We start from the raw sequence: 18915 nt of genomic DNA, 5'->3' as shown, positions 1-18915 counted from the left end.
CTTGCCCCGCTTCCGAAATCTGATAACACCCTTCCAGGGTGACACTTTCAGGAGGACCATATCGCTCACCTGAAACTCCAAGTCTGAACGCCGCTTGTCGGCGTAACTCTTCTGCCGGCTCTGAGCAGTTTGGAGTCTGCTCCGGACTTGTTGAATTCGCTCCGTAGTCTTGAGTACCACCTCTGTACTCCCCATGACTCGCTGACCGACCTCACCCCAACAGATTGGGGTCCTACACTTCCTCCCGTAGAGCATCTCGAAGGGAGGCCGGTCTATACTGGAGTGATAACTGTTGTTATACGAAAATTCCGCTAACGGAAGATACGTATCCCAACTGCCCCCGAAATCTAGCACACATGCCCGAAGCATGTCCTCGAGAGTCTGGATCGTCCTCTCGCTCTGTCCGTCCGTCTGAGGGTGGAAAGCGGTGCTGAAATGGAGACGAGTACCCATCTCGTCGTGAAACCGCTTCCAAAACCTGGAAGTAAAACGGACGTCTCTGTCTGATACCACTGAGACAGGCACTCCATGACTTGCCACCACCTCTCGCACATAAATCTCAACCAGTTTCTCGGCTGAGATGCTCTCCTGGATCGGTAGAACTGCGCACTCTTGGTCAACCGATCCATGATGACCCAAATCGAATCTACCCCACGTGCGGTCCTGGGAAGCTTAGTAATGAAATTCATGGTGATATCCTCCCATTTCCACACGGGAATGTCTAGCGGCTGCATCTTTCTGTGGGGCCTCTGGTGCTCTGACTTGACCTTCCTGCAGGTCAGGCATCTCTCCACATACCAAGCTACGTCTCGCTTCATGCAGGGCCACCAGTAATCGGATCGAAGATCTCTGTACATCTTCTTCGCCCCTGGGTGAATGGAGAACCGAGACTTGTGGGCATCATCCATCAATACCTGCCGTACTCCGCCCCAGTACGGTACCCAGACCCTCCCATGTAGGGTCAACAGTCCTCGGTTATGATAATCAAAAGAAGCCACCCGACCCACGATCCTTTCACACTTCTGCCTCTCCTCCTTCAGGCCCTCAACCTGTGCCTCTCTAATCTGCTCCAGCAATGGAGTCATCACTGTCATCCTCAAACAGATGTCTCGTATCGGGGCTCCCACCACCTTGCGGCTCAGGGCATCGGCGACTACGTTGGCCTTGCCCGGGTGGTAAAGAATCTCACAATCGTAATCCTTAACCACATCTAACCATCGACGCTGCCTCATGCTCAGATTCAGCTGATCCATGAGGTACCTCAGACTCTTGTGATCCGTGTAAATAGTACATCGGACCCCATAGAGGTAATGCCGCCAAATCTTGAGGGCGAACACAACGGCCCCCAACTCTAAATCATGCGTCGGATAGTTAGCCTCGTGAGGCTTCAATTGTCTAGAGGCATAAGCTATCATATGGCCTCGCTGCATCAACACTGCTCCCATGCCTGTGATCGAAGCGTCACAGTAGACCACAAAATCATCTACTCCCTCTGGCAGGGTGAGAATCGGTGCCTCGCACAATCGCTGCCTGGGCATCTCGAAGGCTGCTTGCTGCTCAGGACCCCAGCGATACACAACCGACTTCTTGGTCAGTCGAGTGAGCGGTACAACTATTTTGGAGAAGTCCTGGATGAATCTCCTGTAGTACCCTGCCAAGCCCAGGAAGCTCCGAATCTCGGATGGAGACCTCGGGACCTCCCACTGCATCACGACCTCAATCTTGGCCGGATCGACTAATATACCCTTCTGGTTGACGAGGTACCCCAGAAACTGCACCTCACGCAACCAGAACTCACACTTGGAGAACTTTGCGAAAAATCTCTCCCTCCTAAGTGTCTCTAACACATCTCTCAGGTGCTCCTCGTGCTGCTCCTGAGTCTTGGAGTAAACCAAGATGTCGTCAATAAACACTATCACAGACCGATCCAGCATCGGCCTGCATACGCGGTTCATGAGATCCATGAACGCGGCTGGAGCATTGGTGAGCCCAAAAGGCATCACCACAAACTCATAATGACCATAGCGGGTCCTGAAAGTAGTCTTCTGCACATCATCGTCTCTAACCCGCATCTGGTGATATCCAGAGCGTAGATCAATCTTGGAGAACCAAGATGCTCCCTGGAGCTGATCAAACAAATCATCTATCCTCGGGAGTGGGTAACGGTTCTTCACCGTTACCTTGTTCAGCTCCCGGTAGTCTATACACATGCGATGCGACCCATCCTTCTTCTTCACAAACAGGATCGGGGATCCCCATGGCGAACTGCTCGGCCTGATAAAACCCTTGTCTAGCAGCTCCTGTAGCTGCGTAGACAACTCCTGCATCTCAGGAGTAGCCAACCGATACGGTGCCTTGGCTATCGGAGCCGTACCATGAACCAGATCAATCCTAAACTCAACCTGTCTCTCCGGGGGTATCCCAGGTAAATCCTCTGGGAATACGTCCGGGTACTCTCGCACTACTGGTACATCATCAACTGTCGCCTTACCCTTTTCCCGGGTATCCATAACATAGGCGACGTATCATGCGCATCCCTGCTGGAAATAACGCCTCACTCTCGCTGCTGAGCAAAGAATCGGACCGCGTTGTGGCCTCTTGCCCTGAATGACTAACTCTCCCCCACTAGGAGTGCGAACCCTCACCAACTGGCGCTCACAATCAATCACTGCCCCGTTGGGGCTCAACCAATCCATACCTACTATAACTTTATTCCCTCGTAAGGGAATAGGAACCAAATCCACCATGAACTGATCGTCATACAACTGTAATGTACATCCCCTATGGACTCTCGCGACCGTGACGGTCCTTTCATCGGCTATCTCAACATCAAGCGGACAATCCAGCTCCCCCGGAGCTCTGCTAAATCGCTTGCTAAATGCTAGCGAAACGAATGATCAGGTAGCCCCCGAATCAAACAATACCATAGCTGAAATGTCGTTCACTAAGAACGACCTCGTCACCACATCAGGAGTCGCTCGCGCTTCCTCTGTTGTCAGCTAAAAGGCTCTACTCTTCGCCACTGGCGCCTCGGTTCGACCCTGACGGCCGTCTGTAATCCTCAATGTAGCAGGGGAAGGTGCCGCCACCTTCCCTGCTGCTGCTAAGCTCGGACACTGGGACCTCTTATGGCCCCTCTGATTGCACTGAAAGCAAATCATATCAGAAAGTGACGTGGTAGTAACGGTAGAAGTAGCAGTACAATCCCTGCTCTTATGACCTGTTCGACCGCATTTGAAGCAGCCCGAACTCTGCCCTGCACGCCCCATCGTGCGACCTACCACACTTGCCGCAGCGGCCTCGGCCCTGCTGGCCCTTCCCTCGGGAATCTGTCTTGGGCCTTTTGCCCAAACCATCTGAACCAGACACTACTTCTGGTTTCCTCTTTCTCTCCATCTCAAGATCAATCTCCCTCTCACGAGCCCTCGCAATCATGTCATCCAGCGTTTTACAGCTGGACCGGCTCACAAACTGTCTGATATCACTCCTCAACATCTCATGGTACCGGGCCTTCTTCATCTCCTCATCTGCCGCGTACTAAGGAACGAGAAGAGCCCTCTCCCTGAACTTGGCAGTAATCTCCGCCACTATCTCCGTCGTCTGCTGGAGATCCTGGAACTCCCTAGCAAGCTGCTGCACCTCTATGACAGGTGCAAACTCGGCCCTGAACCGGGCCACAAAATCCGTCCAGGTCATAGCATCAAGGGCCGCATCATCCCCAATGACATGTCTGACCTTCTCCCACCAATCACGTGCCCTGCCCTTCAGAAGAGAGGATGAAAGTCGGGCCTTGTCCCCCTCGGGACATCTGCTAGTGCGGAAAGCATTTGCCACATCAGCCAACCATCTGGTACTCGCAATGGGGTCCCGGGCCCCCTGGTAATCTGGAGCTCCACAAGCCCGGAACTCCCTGAATGTCAAAGTACGTGACCCCATCATAGTCACCATCTCAGTGCGAAACGCACTCAACCTCTCATCCAACAGCTCAAGAATACCCTCCTTGACCGATCCAAAGATCACAGGAGTCTGCTCAAGTATGCTACGCGTGACCTCTGAAGAGATGAACTCTCTGGTCTGGTCATCCAAATGCTTGGCTCCCGAGCCTGAACCTGATCCCTCTCCGGCAGCTGAACTGTCGACTGCTGGTCTAGAGCGTAAAACCACTATTCTGAAACACATAATGACAATCATCAGAAACACTGATATAACTAGAGGAATCACATCTACCACAAGTTTCCTGGTCTTGTCTCAGCCTTCCTCGATTCGAGTACGAATCCTCTGCTTTCAGTAGTACGGGCCCATACTACCTTCCACATCTATCCGTACTTTCCTCAATAACTGCCTTGACTCCACCAAGTCCCTTCTACTGCTACTGATCTCTGCTACGCTCTTCCTAGGCTTGCCCTAGGGTAATCACCAACCCACTCTCCGCCATCAGCTGCGTAAGAATTCCCTTCTTTCTTCCCCTAACTAGCTCGCAAATACTATTACATATCACTCAGACTAGATAATTCTTCGAATGAGAGATCCTACCCTACAAAGGTTGGACTCAAACAAGAGCTGCGAAATAGGGCTAGACCTAACCTTCTGGAATTATTTAGTCCTTGCAATATGTAACTTAACATATTTGTTTACTAGCTAGTGAAAGACAACTAGAACTCCTAAAAGCACAAAGCAAGCAACATTCAGACATCGAGCGCACATAATCAAGCATATACTACTCAGGCTATCCTCCTGACTAATTTGTACTAGCATGCAGTTCTCATAAAGCTGAAACACATATAGCAGGCACATAAGGCATCCTCCTAGATCCTTAGCCCTAATCTAGCATGTTGTTCTACTAAAATTGATAATCATAAATAAACTTGTATGGGTAAATTGGGAGTACTTACTTGAGCTCGGCTGATTGCATGCACCACAACCTTTCCTCTTTTTCAAAACTCTTTTCTCTTTTTAAGTTTCTTTTTCAAAAATTCTTTTCGAAAATGATTTCCTTTTGAAAACCTTATACCATTTCCTTAGTTTGAGTTCAGACACACCCGAAAGCGTGCCCGAATCCCTCAAACTAAGGCTCTGATACCAACTTGAAACATCCCAAAAATACAACCCAAAAATTTCGTTTTTTAAAACATTATTAAAACCATCAACCATCCAAAATCATAAGTAAAATCATAATCATGTATCATAAACGTCATACTATCTGTCTCAAATCAAAATCTCATATCCAAATATCAGAGTCTAACTCCCAGGCTGAAGACTGTGGTGTGTGCCATGCGATCATCCCGAGCCCTTCCCAGTGCTAGTGGAAGTACCTGAAACCAAAACTGAAAACAGTAAGCACGAAGCTTAGTGAGTCTCCCCAATCTACCACATACCATCAACACATAGCATGCAACTAGGAGATACGGGCCTCGCCCACACTTGTGGAGATACAGGCCTCGCCCACACTCCGCTAACTGGGAGATACGGGCCCCGCCCACACTCCACTATCTAGGAGATACGGGCCTCGCCCACACTCCACTGTCTAGGAGATACGGGCCTCGCCCACACCCGACTATGATGAGGTACGGGCCTCTCCCACCCTCAACTACTAAACCCAACATACAAGTATCACACAGACAACATGTAAAGCTAATCTACTGCTCATACATCCTAATCAACTACTACTATGAGATATGGGCCTCGCCCACACTCTGCTAGGATAGGATACGGGCCCCGCCCACACTTAGCTACTGTCATATCATACTACGGGCCGGCCTTGGTGCCATAGACCCGTTCCTACTAAAGGAAAACTCACCTTGTATAACTGGCTGCTGATATCCCAAGTGAGAAATCCCTGTTTGCTGCTCCGGCGACTCCCCGACTACAATCACATAACATTCTGAATCAACTGATGATTCCTCATGGAGTAAATGACCAATTTACCTCCTGGTCAAAGTCAAAGTCAAAGTCCTGGTCAGAGTCAACTTCCAGGTTGACTCTACTCGCCGAGTCCTATTATGGACTCGCCGAGTTCCCTAACTCACAATTCTCCAACTCGCGACTCGACTCGCCGAGTCGGGGCGTACACTCGTCGAGTCCCTCTACTTCCATATCCTTATCCTAACTCACTGAGTTCTCTTCCACTCACTGATTCAACTCACAACTCTCAAATTGGAGAAATCGGGAGTTTGCGCTCCGACTCGCCAAGTCCAATGAACGACTCGTCGAGTCCTATGCATGTCTTCTCTATACAGTTGATTCTAATCGATTCCAGTGCATCCAATTCATAGATCTGAGCTTCTAGGGCCGATATAACACGTAAAGTTGCCTACTTTACGTACATGCATAGAGGTATGAAGCTAAAACACCAAAATAAGCTAGAAATGGGAACCTAGGGTTTGGAACAAGGCCTAGCTTTGCGTAAAGGTAGCTACTTTGATCTCCTGGAGCTCAATGATGTCCAGATCTATAGTTCCCTACCCTAAGGGAGCTCCAATCTCGAGTTTGGACCTTGAAATGTCCCAAAAGTGGAAAAACAAGCATAAATGAAAATCTACTAGGAAAATGAACAAGGTAGAGGCTTTATTACCAGATGAAGTAGCAAATGGAAACTAGCTTCTGGATCTCCTTCTTCTCCTTTGCACCTTCTATCTTTCCTTCTCTTCTACACTTTCAAGAATACACCAAATCACTCAAGATCAAGAAGGAAACACTCAAACTCACCAATGGAGGGCTAGGGTTTTGAGGGGGAACGCTCTAGAGGTGCTGGAGGCTGGGATGGGGGTTATAAGGATGTTTAAATAGGGTACAAACCCTAAGGATTAGGGTTTCATCCAGACTGGCCTACTCGTCGAGTCAAGACGCGGACTCGCCGAGTAGGTCACTTAAACCCGCGTCCAATCCTAGCATCTACTCGACGAGTTAGGGCTACTACTCGTCGAGTAGCTCTTTATAAAAAGACATTTAATGAATTAATACGTACCAGGAACGGGGCGTTACAGATTATCAGGTTTTGACTAAACATTATTGTGATATTGATAGTCGGGGAGTCGTTGGTTCAACTATCAGATATTCCTCACCGTGAGTTTTTGCAGACAGCTTTGCGAGGTGAGTTTTCTCCAGTAGGAACGGGTCTAAGGCACCAAGGCCGGCCCGTTTAGATAGTAGTAGTTCCGAACCACGGTCTGATGCCGGGCGGGGCCCGAAGTAGGTTTATATGTTTTCCGGATTCCGATCCGATGCCGGGGCGGTCCCGAGGAATGCTTGTATGCTTGATGTCTTTGTGATTATTGCATGTGTTTGTTATGTGTTATGTGTTCCGGGCTTAGGTTCGATGTCAGGGCAAGCCCGAGGAATGTCTAGTTGTCATGTTATGTTAGTACGTTCCGGACTCCGGTCCGATGCCGGGGCGGTTCCCGAGGAATGTTAGTATGTTTCCGGATATCGGTCCGATGCCGGACGGGGCCTGATGAATGTTTTCATTCTAGGGTTATGTGTTTATGTTATATGTTGTTGATATGTATATGTATGCCGAGATCTGCTTGATGTCGGGCGGGGCCCGATGCCGGGAAAGCCGATGCCGAGCTTGACTCGATGCAGCAGGGGCGGGGCCCAAATATGTTATGTGATATGTGTATGGTATGTGGTAGTTGGGGAGACTCACTAAGCTTTGTGCTTATAATTTTCAGTTTTGGTTTTAGGTACTTCCACTAGCAAGGGAAAGGATTCGGGATGATCGCATGAAACACACCACAGTTTCAGCCTAGGATGTTTAGACTCTGATATTTTCTTATATGATTTTGATACAGTATTTTGACACGATGTTTTGAGATACACGACTTATGGTTTTCCTTGTGACGATGGATGACTTATGGTTTTATTATAAATGATTTTAAAAAGAAAATTTTGATCTGTATTTTTGAGATGTTTCAAGTACTCTATATGTTTAAAATGAATACTAACATAAAAGAAGGCACACATGCAACTTATAATGATCTCTGAATGAAAAGTAATATAAGCCTCCAATGAAACAAGCAAAAACTATAATGTTGCAAATAATATCTCTTTAGGAGCATTAACGTTTAATTCATTACAGACAAAGGTCATAACAACATGATAAAAAAACAAGAACAAATATGTTATTCTAATACGAACATGACTATTCTTCGATGAGATGATATTTAAAATATGTATAAGTTCTCTATATTTGAGGAGCAAATATATTGTTTTATAGTAAGTGCATTATTTAGTAATTAGGAGTCATCTAGCTAATATAATGTCTTTGTTCTTTGGTATGTGATTTGTAATGAGTTTTCTAGGTTATATAATTTCACGTGGCGGAAAAACTCTTAAACCCTTAAGTTCACATGCAACTTAGAAAAGAATCTATGTTTTCTCTATTGATTGCAACTAACAATGAATATCAATAAACCCTAGTATAATTGAAATTACAAGAAGGTTTAGGGTTACATACCTTTTGATTAATGTAGCAATTAATCAACCAAAATCTCCTTTAACTTTCTTGGAAAGCAAGCATCAAAAGCTTGGATGCCTCTAATGGCTTGTACCCAAAACCCTAGCAACTAAAGGACTTTAAGAGAGGAGATATGAGAGCAAAAATTCGGCTCTTTTATGAGAGAGTGGAGGGATGAAAATAGAGAACCTATAAGGGGGTATTTATAAGTGAATAAGGAAGCTTAAGTAAGGCAGGTAACCCTAGATAACCCTTAACCCTTTCCTTGCTCCCTAACGCTCCTATAAACCCTAGGAAACCTCCAAAAACCGTCCTCCCTCATGTGAAGGTTCTGGAAGCCTTCAATGTTCAAATTTTAAACATTGTCACATTTAGTCCCTGCATTTTCAATTAATCTAACTAATCACAAAATTAATTCTAATTAATTTCTGATTAATTCATAATTAATTAATACCATTTATAATTACTATATTAATCATATAATATATTAATAAATAATTCATTTTTATTTCTAATTAATTTATCAATCATATAATAAATTAATAAATCAACATCTCTCTCCAAAAGTCATTATATTCAGTTACTAGTTAAGAAAACAACTCAAAAAGGAATTTGCTCTTAATTTAAGAGTATACTAATTTAGTTATTGGCTTAGATACCTTAATCCAACAGTCTCCCACTTGTATAAGTCTGTAACAACAATTACAAGTATAGACCTTGAGGTAAATAGCAAAGAGTGATTTCCAAAGCCACTGCCAAACTCTGATTTAAATAAGTTATTTGCCCTAAGATAAGTGACCAGTTATCCCTTCGTTCTACAAGATATCGTATGGACACGAGACATGGATCATAATCAATCCATTGTCCAAGATTCTGTTTCTCGATTTCCCTATTTGCAAAGACTTTATTGGACTTCAATTGAGCATATCAGTTAGTCATGGCTGGGCCCAACGCTTGTAATGTCAACATCAAATCATTGAGGGGCCCAATGATATCGTTTTTCTTGTTAGGGAAAAAGGGATAAATTACTTTGACTATATAGTCATACAATTTACATATCAAATCACACATGGAATAACCCTTTATAGCATCCAGTTACGATATGCATTTAAGTAAATCAATGTACAACTGATTTGTAAACTATGAACTATATATATCTGCTTTAAGAATAAAAGATATTATTTTATTAGAATTACTCGTGACAAGATCCATGAAGTAATCTCTAAGTGTGGGTTTATCCAATACTTAAAATCATTTTTTTCAAAGCACTCATGAATATTGTAGCAATTCTAATTGCAATGTCTTAACCTCAATCGACAATCTACAATGAATTCATGACAGTCTTAATTCACTACTTACTTCCAAAAGTATGAACGATCGTGGAAGTTTGAATAATTCTAATTACTTAGGAAGTATAAACATGCAAAATGAAACACAAGAATAAATAGTTGAATAAGGCAGTATGATACTCATAAATAATTCTCTATTATTCATTCACCAAATCAATTACATTTATTTTGTTACAAGTTTCAAAAATATCACCTAACTACTAAAACTAATATCGTCTCTTAAGCCTATGCTCCTAACATGTTGGTAGTGTTTGACTCTGCTCAAAGCCTTTGTGAAAAGGATCGACAACATTATCTTCCGATGATACTCTCTTCACCATAAGGTGTCCTTCTCCTACCCGATGTTGAATGTAATGGTACTTTTTGTCGATATGCTTGGATCTACCATGATCCTTTGGTTATTTTGTCAAAGAAACCGCACCCTCATTATCACAGAAGAGTTCCATGGGCTCTTGAATAGTCGGAATGACTCCGAGATCTCCGATAAAGTTCTTCAGCCAAGCCGCTTCCTTCGATGTTTCACTCGTTGCAATGTACTCAGAATCACAGGTGGAATCAGCCACCGTGTCTTGCTTGGAACTTTTCCAAGTAACCTCTCCCCCATTCAATAAGAACACCTAGCCAAACAGTGAACAAAAATTGTCTCGGTCTGTTTAGACGCTGGCGTTACTGTAACCACTCACTCTTAACGTATCACTCCTGCTAAGAACTAGGAACATGTATTTTGTTCTTCGTAGATACTTAAGAATATTCTTCACCGTAATCCAATGGGCTCTGCCAGGATTTCCCTGAAATCGACTAAACATGCTCAAAGCATAAGGGGAGAGTACATGTCATTGCATACATGATCGATCCTACGGCCGAAGCATATGAGACTCGACTCATGTTAACAATCTCTTCATCAATACTTGGATTTTGAGTCTAACTCAACTTGATAGTACTATGAATAGGAAATTCCCCTTTCTTTGAATTATCCATAATGAAACGCTTCAGTATTTTATCTAAATATGTAATCTGGCTAAGACCAATATGACGATTCTTTCTATCCCGATGAATCCGTATTCCTAGAATATAAGCCGCTTTGTAACGCCCGTAGATCCGGGCTAGTCAATTTAGAGATAATAGGGGGTCGAAAATGACTTTTCGACAAAAGATTATTTAGAATAAATAATCTTAACCAAGTTGTAGAATACGTCTCAAGGGTTTCATACATATAAAGAACGTTGAAATCCGAGTTATAACGAAGAAGTTATGGTCCGTCGAAGTTTTACGGTAAAACCAGCACGACACCGGGAGACGTAAATAGTGAATTTAAGATGGAGGACTTTTTAGCCTTAGAAATCTAAACAAAAGTTGTAGTATACGTTAAACCGAGAACATACAAAAAATGAACGCCCAAATCTGACTTTGTATGAGGAAGTTATGAATTTTCTAAGATTTGGCTTAACAGTGCACAGCCCGAAACTCGAATTTTAGATCGAGCGGTTTTTGGTCTACGCAACCTAAATGAGAATTGAAGATCTTATTAATAGGAACTCAACGGTAAAAAGACAGACGAAAACAGAGTCCGTATGTAGAAGTTATGAATTTTACGCGGACATTTAACAGTATAATCTCCTCGTACTGTTAAATTTAAGATCGGTCGAGAATTAGCCGACGGAGTCAAAATGAAAGTTGTAGATCTTATTTTTACCTACGCGTGGATATAAATAACGTCAAAAATGGAGGTCGTATGTGAAAGTTACGGATTTTAGAAGTCGGAAGTGTGCTGTGCGAAAATGGGTGATGTGGCACAATCTTGGCCATTGCTTTCTCTCCAAGTCTTGCCACTAGATGATGACATGTGGCACCAAGTTCAGCCATTTTTCACCCTATAAATAGAACCCCTCCCACCCTCATTTTCTTCACACCTTTCCCATTCTTTCTTCTCTTTACTCTCTCTAGAACCTCTCTCTAGCCCTGAAACCCCCGAAAAGCTTAGGGAGCCTCCCTAGCACGAGGCGGAAGCCCCGGAGTGCTCGACGGCTCCGAGAAGAAGAGCTTTTCGGCTCGGGAACGCTGCTCCAAGCAAATCCCAGTTTTCTATAAAACCCCATGTTTCGTCGTAGGAAATTATTTTTTTAGAAGCGAAGCGCTGTCTGAGTTCGGAATCACCACCTTATCAAGTGAGTGCATAGTTACTTTCATCTTACACATAGATATGAAGTATTTTATATAAACTACGTGCTATGTGTGCATATTATCTGAGTACTTGATGTCTATGCTGGATGAACGATTCTATACATGTTTTAAATGATTTAAACTATATATATATATATATATATATATATATATATATCTACGATAATATGTTGGGTAAAACATGGGTAGATGTAATAGATGGAATATGAGTTGGATGATGAGTTGAGAGGTTTTATAAACCACGAGGTGAGTGTGAGAGGTTGACGATGTGAGAAGCCTTTCCCAAATGATGACCCCGTCATCTAGCAGAGTATGGATGACAACCACGGACTATTCTAGACAGTCCAGTGGAACACTAGCAGGCTCGCAACCTGTAGGTGTTGTGAACGATGTGTTCACCCGGTGTACTCTAAACCCTGGCGATCATGCAGACTTGGTGCCTAAACCTTGGCGATCATGCAGACTTGGTGCCAAAACCCCGACGACTATGCGGACTTAGTGCCTGTTGTATAAACCCTGGCGACTATGCAGACTTAGTGCCAAAACCCTAGCGACTATGCTGACTTAGTGCCTGTTGTATAAACCCTGGCGACTATGCAGACTTAGTGCCTAAACCCTGGCGACTATGCGGACTTAGTGCCTGTTGTATAAACCCTGGCGACTATGCAGACTTAGTGCCTAAACCCCGGTGATGATGGACTTCGTGCCGATTCCTTAGGATGATCCTTAGGAATGAATGAACAAGAGATAGTTGATTCTTAGGGTAGATCCTTAAGAGTAAATAAGATAATGGGGATGGGTAATTGGGTTAATTGTTTGATGATTAAACATAATAATTATATTATTGTGGGTTGAAAACCCTATGTACTCACCAGGTTTCCCAACCTGACCCACTCAGTTTATTTGTATCACAGGTGTCGATATGAAGTTACTTTACACTGAGAGATTTAAAAGTGATGTAGATCACTAGTGTAAATGAATGTAAGTTATGTTTATGCTTATGTTTCTGTATTGACGATGACATCCCAAATGTTTTAAAATGAATAAAAATACATTTCTTCGGAAATGCTTTGATAACGTATTTATCATGTTTTTCTGGGAACAAATTCCGCAATATTTTTATTAAAAGAAGTACTCTGATTTTTATAAAGCATAAACAAAATCGGTCTTTTCTGGCCGTGAAAATGGGGATGTCACACGCTTCCCCTAGATCCTTCATAATGAAACATATTCTAAGCAAAGACTTAACTTCTTGCAAAGTTGGAACGTTGTTTCCTATAAGGAGTATGTCATCAACATACAAGACAAGGAAGGTCACTATACTCCCACTAGCTTTGACATATACACATGACTTATCTTCACTTCTAGAGAACCCAAACTCTTTGACTTTCTCATGGAAGAAAAGATTCCAGTTGCAAGATGTTTGTTTCAATCCATAAATGGATTTCTTAAGCTTACATACTCTATCAGGAAACTTGGCATGTACAAAACCCTCCTGGATGACTCATGTAGACGTCCTTATATAACTTCCTATTAAGGAAAGGAGTTTTAACATCTATCTGCCAAATTTCATAATCATGAAATGTATCTATAGCAAGCATAATCCTGATAGACTTTATCTTAGCTACTGGTGATAAGGTCTCATCATAGTCAATCCATTGGGTTTGAGTAAAGCTCTTCACAACCAACCTAGCTTTATAAGTGTGTACTTTCCCATCCATGTCGTCTTCTTCTTGAAGATCCATTTGCACCCAACTGTCTTTCAACCAGGTACATGACCAACCAAGTTCCATACTTGTTTATCATACATGGACTGAATCTCACTCTCCATTGCCTCCTTCCACTTAGCATCCTCAGGGCCTGTCATCGCTTCCTTGTAGTTAGATGGCTTATCCAAATTTACCAGAGTTCTATCACTGATAAACGTATCACCATCTGACGTAATATGGAAACCATAGAACGCAGGTGGCATGCTAACCCTACTGGATCGACGAAGGGGTAATGAGTTGTCAACTGGATCAACTAGAATTTCTTCCTCATGTTAAGTGCTAGTGTTGTTTGAGGTTCCTTCAGTGGAGGACTCTTGAATTTCTTCAAGATCATTAGCACTCCCACTGTCCTATTTGAATACGAGCTCTCCCTCGCGAAAGACTCCTCTTTAAGATAGTAAGACCACGTTCTTACCAGGTCTGTAGAACAAGTATCCAAAGGACTTTTGTGGGTAGCCAATGAAATAACACTTCTCAGATATGGGTTCAAGTTTGTCATGCGCCTCTCGTCCTACGAGTGCTTCACAACCCCAAACCTTGATATGTGCAAGCGAAGGAGCCTTCCCTGTCCACATCTCATGAGGTGTTTTGGCAACTTTCTTTGTTGGAACAAGATTCACGATATGGGCGACTGTCTCTAAGGCATACCCTCAGAGATGAATAGGAAGAGAAGCTCGACTCATCATGGAATGAACCACATCTACTAAGGTTTGATTACTCCTCTCATCCACACTATTAAGTCGTGGTGTTATGGGAGGATTCAATTGTGAAACGATTTTACATTCCTTGAGATAGTCATGGAATTCGATACTAAGATACTCACCACCTCTATCAGATCCGAGCATCTTTATCTTCCTGCCTAATTGATCTTGATTTCATGCTTAAACTCTTTGAACTTTTCCAAGGTTTCCGAATTATGTTTGATTAAGTTGATATAATCATATCTGCTATAGTCATTCATAAATGTCATGTAATATCGATTATCATCCTTTGTGGTAGATCTAAATGGACCGCACACATCCATATGGATTAAGTCCAATAACCCTTCAGCTCTTTCACATGATCCAGTGAAAGGTGATTTTGTCATCTTGCCCAATGGACAAAATTCACATTCATCATATGTATTAATATCAAATGATTCCAACACTGCATCCTTTTGGAGTTGGGCGATGCATTTCTTATTTATGTGCCCAAGACGACAATGCCACAAACATTCCTTATCCACACCATTGGACGAATTAATATGAAACACACTATTGCCTAGATTATCAACACAAGTCACAGTTTCATACACACCATTACAAGGTATAGATTTAAACATAAAAACACCATTATGAAAAGCAAAAATAGATCCGATGTCATTATCAAAAGAATATCTAAAACCTTGTCTGATTAATGCATGAAATGAAATAATGTTTTGCGTCATATCCGACGAATAACAACAGTTAAAAAAATTAACCCTAACACCACTACCGAACACAAGTTCATAAGTCCCAATCTTGGTAACAGGTGAAGATCGCCTATTCCCCATAATCAGGTTCAACCTTCCATGTTCCACTTCTTCACTTTCTCTTAGTCCCTGCAAATCAGTACAAATGTGGAAACCACATCCTGTGTCAAGGACCTAAGAATGAGAAAGTTGTGTGTTATTAACTTGAATAGTGTAAATACCTAAAGAGGACGCCTTGACTTTACCATCCTTCAAGTCCTGCAAGTATTTCGGGCAAATTCTTCTCTAATGACCCTTTTCGCCATAATGGAAGCAAGTGGCCACTTTTGGATCACTGATCATAGGGACATCAAAGTTGGGCTTCGACTTGGACACACTGCTAGAACCTCCTGCATGGGCCTTCCCTTTGCAGAATGAACATGATTTTTCTTCATCCCCGACTCATCAGTTTGCAACAAGTTATGTAGCTGGGTCAATGTCATCTCCGTGTTGTTCAAATGATAGGTCAGAATGAACTGATCATAACTAGGAGGCAAAGTGTTAAGGACCATGTCAATGTCCCACTCCTCGTCAAACGACACATTGAGCCTCTATAGTTGTTCCATGTACCTTTGCATCTTTTGTACGTGAGGGCAAATAGATTCTCCTTCCTTGAGCTTGCATGTCATAAGAGACTTGACCAATTCGAAGCGCTCTTGTCTCGCCTTCTTGTGGAACTTTCCAGAAAGGTCGAGAGCCATCTTATATGGCCAGTGATCCTCATAGAACTTGTCCAGATCAAGTGCCATAGTGCCCATACTTGCTTCGTCTGTTTTAAACATCCCATGAAGCTCCATTAGGGTCTTGTCGAGATTGTTCATATTTTAGTTCATGACGAACTAATGATACGAACTAGAAAGCGAGTTCAAGACAATGTCAATGGCCAACTCCTTTGGAAACTCGATAGCCAAGTTCCATAGTCTGTCGATTTACGACTTCATTTTATGAACGTGCGCACACACATAATTCCCATCTTGATGTTTACATGCCATCAAAGATTTTACAATCTTGAATCTTTCTTGCTGAGCTTGCTCTTGGAAAATTTCCTTGACATTTTTGTTTATTTCAAACGCCCCATATTTCTCAAAGCTCTTTTGAAGCTCTGATGACATGGTCGCCAACATGATGCAAGCAACTTTGGTAGAATCTTTGTCATGCTTGTTGTAGGCAACTATATCTTATGGTGAAGCGTTATCATCCACAAAAGGGAGATCCTCATTGAGGACGTACTATATGCCCTCGTACCTTAAGGCAATCCTTAGGTTACGAATCTAATCTAAATAGTTTTGATTGGTGAGTTTCTCCTTATGTAAGATCAAGATAATCGAAAAGTTCGAGTTACGTAGAGGAGGAGGAGGAGGATGAAGAAGATTGTTCTCGTTCGACATATAAAAAGTTCGAATTTGTCTTTAAAATAATTTTCAACCCTAAATGAATTATTAATAAGTGTAGGATCCATATTTCACTTTGCAATGTGTCAAGGGATGCCGTAAACACACAACAAAGTTATTTATGTAGGCAAAATAACTTGCCAATTTTAAAATTTTGAAACTCTTAGATCATTTGAGATTTATTGACATTCAATGACATATTAATCTCGATTGTGCTCATCTCAAATTTAATTTGGGGATGCCGCAAACCATTAAATAGATGGTGAATCAACCACGCAAAACAACTTGACCATCCATATAAAACTATTCTCATAGTGGCATGCTGGTTGGCCACACACACTCCATCGATAGAATAACTTCATGAGCGGCTCATCATTTAAAATTATATTCTTACAAATGACGTGTCGGTTAACCATACACGCTCCATCATTAGAATATAACAAGAATATGTGTTTTTATGGGAAGCGCACGACTCACGTTTTCGAATTATATAAAACAATAATATTTTGTTTTATTACTTGATTAATACTTTTAATATTGAAAGACAAAATCCGATTAAACCCTTTCGGTAACTCTACTATCAAAATACTAAAGGCGGTGAGGGGGTAAACACGAAACATATTAAAAAACCGACCTCGTTAGGAATCAAAAAGATTTCCTTAAACCATGTATTAGAGTGGGATGACCCTAGTCTTGATTCAACGACATTGTCTTTTATTAACATGTGAGGACACACGTGGTATTAACGTTGTACATATAGTAAATAATACCATATAATAAATTTAATATTTTAGATTTATATTCTTGTCGTTATAATTTAATTTCCTTATTAAATAAAGTTCAAGATAATATTCAAATATAACTAATTAAATATTCAAATTTAAGATTCCAATTAAATAATATTTTAAATTAATCATCAAATTTAAGTATTTATATTTATCCATTTAAAATAATATTTTAAAATTGAGGTTTATCCTTATATTTTCGAAATCAGTAAAAATTCTGAAAAACCTGAAAACCCGATAGAAGCGCCGCGCCAGGCAGAGGGGCGCGTCGTGCCTACGATTGACAAGTTTCTTTCGATTTTCGTTTTTCACAAAGTTTTGTACCATAATTAAAACAATTAGGCTCTGATACCACTGTTGGAGATTCTTAGCATCAAGTACACATTACATAGGTAGCAGAAAAATCAAACCTTGATATACCTAAGTGCACATGCAACCTAGGATCTATGTTTTACTATTATAGCATCCTACTTTGAAAATAACATAAGCAAGGAATTACTAACCTCTTGTTAAATTTGTTGTGATCTTGTACATGTCAGCTTAGTTGCAAGATGAAGGATCCAAATGAGAACCCTTTAATGGAATCAGACCCACACACCAAATAGTAAAAGGAAGAACCCACAAACTAGGGTTTATGTAAAACTCAAGAATCCTAGGAGAGGGGATGATAATTTAGTTATGGAGAGGGAGAGATAGAGGTTAGACTGATTTGAATTAAGGAATAACTGGCTCTCGTGTTTACCCTAACAGTCTATTTATAAGTAACTGTTAGAATCCTAGATAGAAACAAACTATAGAGTTTATCTTTATCTGATTCATACCAGGTCTATCCCTATCCTCAGGGCATCAAAACCGTCCACCATATATCTTCCAGGAGGTTCTGAAATATTCTAATTAATCCCTATGATTAATTGATATTCAACCCTTTTAATTAATTAAATCATTTTAATTAATTTACCACAATGATTTCTAATTAATTTATTAATTTCTTAATACATTAACACATTATTACTTACAATTTCCTTATGCTATTTGGGTCATGAGGCCAATCCGAAAAGACCCTGTTATTATTAGAATTACTACCAAAACAGTTAATGACCTTATACACTATTTCCAACAATTACAAAATCACATACTCATGTTCAAATGATTTCCCGGCTAAAGATCATCTCGAAGTCATTAGTTGCAAATAAGAACATGAATTTTGAATTAACCTCAAACACCTATTATTGTTCAAATAATAAACATGCGGTTAACTAAATCTAATTTCACATCACAATTTAAAAATAAACACACATTTGAACATCAAATTATTACCACATATTATGTCAATTAATTTAAAAGCATCAATTTATCATTTTCCCATGTCAACAAAACCCATAAAAAAATTACTGGTATCAAGTCAATTCAACAAAAAAGAAGCACAATAAAATCGATAGTTAAACATATGTTGTTCAAATGATATAAGTAATTATATATATATATATATATATATA

The sequence above is a fragment of the Lactuca virosa genome, chromosome 2 (assembly GCF_052849685.1).
Source record: "Lactuca virosa cultivar CGN04683 chromosome 2, Lactuca_virosa_CGN04683_v6, whole genome shotgun sequence".
In the NCBI taxonomy this organism is placed as follows: domain Eukaryota; kingdom Viridiplantae; phylum Streptophyta; class Magnoliopsida; order Asterales; family Asteraceae; genus Lactuca; species Lactuca virosa.
Note: the sequence above shows the minus strand (reverse complement) of the source record.